The sequence below is a fragment of the Heterocephalus glaber genome, unplaced genomic scaffold (assembly GCF_053883595.1).
Source record: "Heterocephalus glaber isolate CG9 unplaced genomic scaffold, H.glaber_assembly_v1.0 deba00001504, whole genome shotgun sequence".
Lineage (NCBI taxonomy): Eukaryota > Metazoa > Chordata > Mammalia > Rodentia > Bathyergidae > Heterocephalus > Heterocephalus glaber.
Genome location: NW_028258324.1, coordinates 74,452,351 through 74,458,350, shown reverse-complemented (window position 1 = coordinate 74,458,350; position 6,000 = coordinate 74,452,351).

Sequence of the window (6,000 nt, the reverse complement as noted above, 5' to 3'; positions counted from 1 at the left end):
GTGGCGAAGACCTCAGGCTCCCTGAGTGGATAGCCTGGGCTGTCAGCTGTGTTTCCTACCAGCAGGGCCAGCTCCAGCAAGCCCTCGGCCTCCCTCGCTCAGCCTGCGGGACAGCGACTCACCCGGCTGTCACCTGCCACCCCACCCACGGATCCAGTCTCTGCCAGGCCTGCATCCCACAGAAGCTGACCTGTGGGCCCCACTGGGCTGGGATCACAGCCCCTGCTTGGGAAGCAGGGGCAGAGTTGAAGCCGAGGAGAAGAGGGAGGGGAGGGTACCTTGTGCCAACCCCTCTCAGCGTGTCCCAGGCTGTGACCCATCCCGAGGCTCAGGCTGTGGGACTCGGGTTCCTTCTTGTGACCCTCAGGCCAGAGAGGGTGAGGGCAGACCCTGGGCGACTCAGCCTCTGTGTCCCGGGAACTCACCCGCACCGTCCTGGAGAGGAGACCGACCCGGCAGGGCCTGCATCACACCTGGCCGCCGGCCGCCCTGGGGGAGTCTAATGTGCCTAACCCTGCATGCTGTGCCCTGGATTATTGTTCAGCCAGGGAGTGTTTTATTCAAACCAGCTCCCATTCTAGAGCTCTCAATGATTTTTTAAGGAATTCCGTGTCTCATGTCACTGTGAATTTGACATGCTGGCTGTTCCAGCTTTCCCAATATACATTTTTCAAAAACCATAAGATTTAAAATAAAAGCGTTCACAGCGTTCCACCTAAAATCCCATCTGGTCCCCCACGGCCAGTGCAGGTCCTTCAAGAAGGATGGAGCCAGTGTGCAGAGCTCTGTGCTCAGCGACACACGCTTTTTGTCTCACTCCTGTCCCTGAAACGAGGACTACGTTGTCACCCGACAGCAGTGCAGACATATGGCAAGCGCACAGCATGGCCGACATGTCCCTCCGAGCTGCCTGGACCGTGCTTCACACATGAAGCATGATGGTGGGGCGGCTGATAATAAAGCACCGGCACCTCCTACTTCATGAGAACTGTCTGCTCTGGGTTCGTTGTGGAAGAGAAATGACTGCAGCCACCCCAGCGCAAACACAAAGTCCTTGTGCAGTCCGTCTCAGAATCACAGCCGTTTAAAAATAAATGTGGTGCAATCTTGCTGGCTGAATAGTTAAGAAGCTGAGCAGTTGAGACAGAATATATCACTCTTTGTTAAAAAATAGAATGAGCCGGGAAGTTGGGTTCAACTTGCTGCTGCCCCAGCCCCCTTAGTCCCACACTCAGGGACATACAGGCACACCCACACATGCACACTCTGCCCACACACACTCACACCCACGAACAGGCTCCCCTGGCCCTCCCAGGCCCGGCGCAGGCTGGTAGGGGCATCTCTGTAGCCTCAGGCACCAGCGAGCCGGCTGCTGTCTGCACAAATCGCCTCCAGAGCAGCAGGCTGGCCGGGCACAGGGCTCTGCCACACCAACCAAAAAGGATGACAGAACTGATTTTTAAAAAATTCTTCTTGCTATTTAAATCACAGCCAGGAAGGCGCTGCCCGGAAACACCCAGAGGAGCCCCATTGAGTGTGAAGCGACTGAGTAGTCAGTTTAGCTAAGAAAAGGAAGGACAGAAAATGATGGAGAAAAGACACACTGTGGGCATCTGACATCTGATGTTTTATTTTTTGGTTTGAAGTGAGCCTGTGTGATCTCCCAGCCCAGGCCTCTAATCCCTGCTGGGGGACACCAGTAACCCCAACATCACCCGGGCCTCCCTGCCTGCCTGGCAGAGGTAAAGGGACTACAGTCCCCCAAGTAAGAGTGCAGCGTGGAGCCCCGTCCTCTACAGATTTCTGCAGATTCACAGCCCCCAGCATCCCCCGCCCTCTGTGCACTGCTCGGTCACCAGCAGGAACTTTCACTGATTCCCTGAAATCACACACTCTTCCAGCTACAGTCCCCCAGGCCTGGGCACACAGCTTTCTCAGTTAATCCCCCAAACCCAGCACAAGACAAAGTGAGTGTTTTGCAAAACACATTTGTTCCCTTGGACAACCTTTAATTCCACCAGAGGATTAAAGACGTATTGATTTTTCATGTAAATAAAGTCCTTATGGGAGGGATCCCAAGTTATGCGTAAGGGCAGAAGTATGGATTTCTTATTTTAAGCCTCATTTATTTCCGTAATGAAAGCAGCATTAAAACCATGCTGAATCAGGTTCCCATGGATGGAAAGATTCTCCATCAAAGTCCAGTTGTTAAAATATCTTCTCTTGGAGAACAAAACACAACAAAAAGCAAAACACTGCTGCAGTGAGGGAAAAGTCAAGAGGGGCTGGGTGGACACAGGAGGGGAGGGAATCGCTTCCCACGCTGCCTGCTACTCACCTGGGGCCAGGCCTGGTGCTCAGCACTGTTTGAAATGTTATTTTATTTCTATCCAAGTAGTACACAGACTCATTTCTAAGTGTTAATAATAATATAAGGCTAGAGAAAAACCTTTCTCTTTCCGTGCCTCCCCACCCCAAGTCCAAACTCCTGGCAAATGGGTTTCCTATTTACCTCCATTATTCTAAGTATCCCCCTTCAGTCTTGATTCTTCTGTGTAGACATGATCTCCTGCCTTCCTGCAATGAGTGTCGAAGGTTTTAGTGAATTTACCTTCACCTCATGTACTTTCCTTCCTGTGGATTTTTTTATACAATCAATAGTCAATGAATATATGTTTACTAAGCTGACGTTGGACAAGCTGCTCCAGGAAAGTAGTGCATTTCTGACTCGACCTTTTGTTTTTCCTGGAGTTAGCCATTGACTTTCTTTTTCTCTTGTATAATTTTTCATGTACCCATTGCTAACTCTCTCCACAAACTCTCTGTAAGGGATGTGAAATCCACACGTTCAAACACACCCATCCCTGCAGTATTCTGGAGATGTTCTTCCCAAAGTTGTCCCTCCTCCTGTCCCACCAAAATGATGGCTTATGGTCCTTTCTGCCCAGTGGTCGTCCTGGGATTCACTCACCAAATTTTGAATTCCCTTTGTGTCTTTTCTCTTGTGTGCATTTTCTGGGTCCTGTGGCTTCCTCTTCCTTTTCATTCCCTCATTTTGCTGTGCCTTTACCAGCTTCCAGGTACCACTCTCCGTTAAGTGGCTGGGAATGGAGTTCTAGACTGCAAATGTTTTCCTTGGCATTGTGAAAGTCTTGTTCTTTCTCAGATGTTGTCTTCACTGTAGTCCCATCTTTTTACTGAATTTCATTTCTATTTCTGTGTTTTCTTCCTTCTCAACACCTCTACTGCCCTCTGGATATTCTTATGGCCTTAGAGACCCAGAAGTTTCTCTCTCTTCAAAGATGGAACAGGATCTCTCTTCCCTGGATTCCTTTTCTTCTCTTGCTTGGTTTGGTTTCCATGTTGAAGGCCTTTCTTGGGATCCATGCCCCCTATTGACATTCGAAATGTGGCCTCAAAGCTTGGCAGGAGGCTCACCTCAAGGAGAAGGCTGCTCAACCAGGGCTTTGCTGAGGATGATGGGGAAGAAGACCTGCTGTGCCTCTGGAATATTCCCTGGTTCTGGTCTGGGGGTGTAAGCCTGGCAGCCAGCATTCTGGGGGCCTCCTGGGAGAGAGGCCTGCAGTGGGTGGGGTTTGCTGCCTGTCTATCCTTGTTTCATCCTCACTCTACCTGCCCCAGCTATTCCCAGACCTCTGAGTTGGAGGCTGTGGATAAACTCTGGGCTTCTGCTGACCTGGACTCAGGTTGCACCAGGTGGGAACCCCCTGCTCTCCAGAGAGATTGGTCAGCTGCTTTCTCTGGCTCCTCTATGCACCTCCACCTTCAAAAACACCTGGTCCTCCGACCCCCAAGTCTGTCTTGGTGCCTGCACCCTATGGTCCTTGTTTTCATTGGCATCCCCTCTGCAGGCTTCACAGCGGGGAAGCAGGCCTTCACTAGACTCTATTCCTTTTCATCTGTGTCCCCCTTTTTATTCTCCGAATATGAGTCCTAGCTGGTGGTTTCCTTGCATTAACTCTTTCTCCCATTCTTGTGTCCTCTACATAGGGACACTGACTACCCTCAGTGTCTGGGAGGCGGTGGAGCCTTGGCGTGGGTAGGCCATCTCCTGAGATCTGAACCCAGGCCATCTGACCCTAAAGCCCTTGCCCTGACCCCCATGGCAGTCAGCCTCGTGGGGGACACCAAACTGGAAGAAAGTGGGGGTCCTGGGCTAGAGAAGAGGAAGCCTTCAACCCCTCTGAACACCTGCCGCTGGCTTAAGCCTTCCACTGAGTCTCAAGGTGAAAATATGTTGCACAGAAGTTTTGGGGGATGGGGAGCTGTGCCTTTTGGGGAGACCTTCGGTGGGGGAAAGCGGCAGATGCCATGGTCAGCCCTGGCGCTTCACAGGTTGTCTGGGTTTAGGCAGGGCTGGAAGAAGGAAGCTTTCCATCTGATCAAGGGTTTTCAAACTCACCACACACTGTAATCACATGGGCTGCCTTCTAAAATCCCAATGCCCAGAGCTGTCTCTCCCCAAACCAAACAATCCAGGCTCCCTAGGAATGAGACTCAAAATTCCACACTTTTTTGAAGCTCCCCAGGGAATTCCAATGTGCAGCCAGATTTGGGAACAGTGGCATGGGCTGGATGAGCTGGCGTGCACCAGGGTCCCCAGGGAACTGTGAAGAAGCAGAGGCTGACTCATGGGTCCTTTGGTCTGAACACAGATGCCCAAGCTTGGGCACGAAGCTCTGCTGTGAGGGTATCAGGAGCTGATTAGCACTAGGTTGGGGTCCTGGTGGATGGGATTAGTGTCTTTATGCAAAGGTTTGAGGAGCTCCTTTGCCCCTCCCACCACACAACGACCAGCAAGAAGACACTGCTTTTGAGGAATGGGTCCTTGCCAGACACCAAGCACACCAGCACCCAGGTCTGGGGCTACGTGGCAGCACCTGGTCCTGGGTGACCCTGTGCTAGGAAGAAGCTCAGGCTGGAAGGTGACATCCAGGTTTGTGTGACAGTGTGAACTTCAAGTTTATGGATGACTACTTTCTCAACACTGCTATGAAAATTCATGAATTGCAAAAAGAGATATAAATGCTACAACAGAGTTCTTCTAAAAGAAATGTAAGGAGAATATTCATTAGCCAAGGCGGCTGTGTTTTTAAACAGTGTAGATGTTACTGCAGATCTGGTGAGGGAGGTGGGGTGGCGGCTTCCACCTCCAATTAGATTTGCACCCTGAACAACAGCCACGCGGCCTCTGTGTCCTTGGCATCAGCACAGCCGGGGCCCATGGGTTGGACTGGAGTGGAGGGATCCACCTAGGGGCTTGATGGAGGACACCCCAGGCGTGTCTGGGTAGGGTCATGCTGGTGTGATCTTGGGTACTGTATCCGGTCCCTGGGATCTTCCTCTCTGGCTCTGTTCTCCTGCTCTACTTCCCAGTTGCCATGAACCAAGGATCTTTGCTCCGCTACACCCTTCTGCCATGATGGCCTCTGCCAGAGGCCTTGAAGCCAGCTGACCATGGACTGAACCCTCTGAACCTGAGCCACGTTAAACCTCCCCTCTAAGTTGTAGGTGTCAGGTGCAGTGTCTCAGCAATGGGAAAGCTGACTCATAGAGCCACCAGGTTCTCACTGTGGTTTGATGGCCACTCAGTCTCCCAGGCCCTATCCCTCCCTCAAGCCCTTTGCAAGAGCAACACAGAATCCCTCTCCCTGAGTAGAAAGAAGAACCCACTCCCTCCTGTGCAAGCTCATGCCTCCAGATCCCAGACTGATCCCCAAGGCAGAACTGTTCCATGAAGAAACTTTTGATAAGTGAAATATCCCTACTTCATTTAGCCAGGGAAAGAAATCTAGGTTTTCAAAAATAATTCTTTTTGTGCATTTCTGCATGATGAGAAAAGAATTCTCGACGCATTCTAAGGGGTCTAACCAGGGCCCCTTAGGGGCCATAAAATTATCTTTATTGTATTTATTGTATTGTATTGTATCTTAATACAACCCTCTCTCCCATCCCCACCAGGCCTCTCATGTTCTTTCT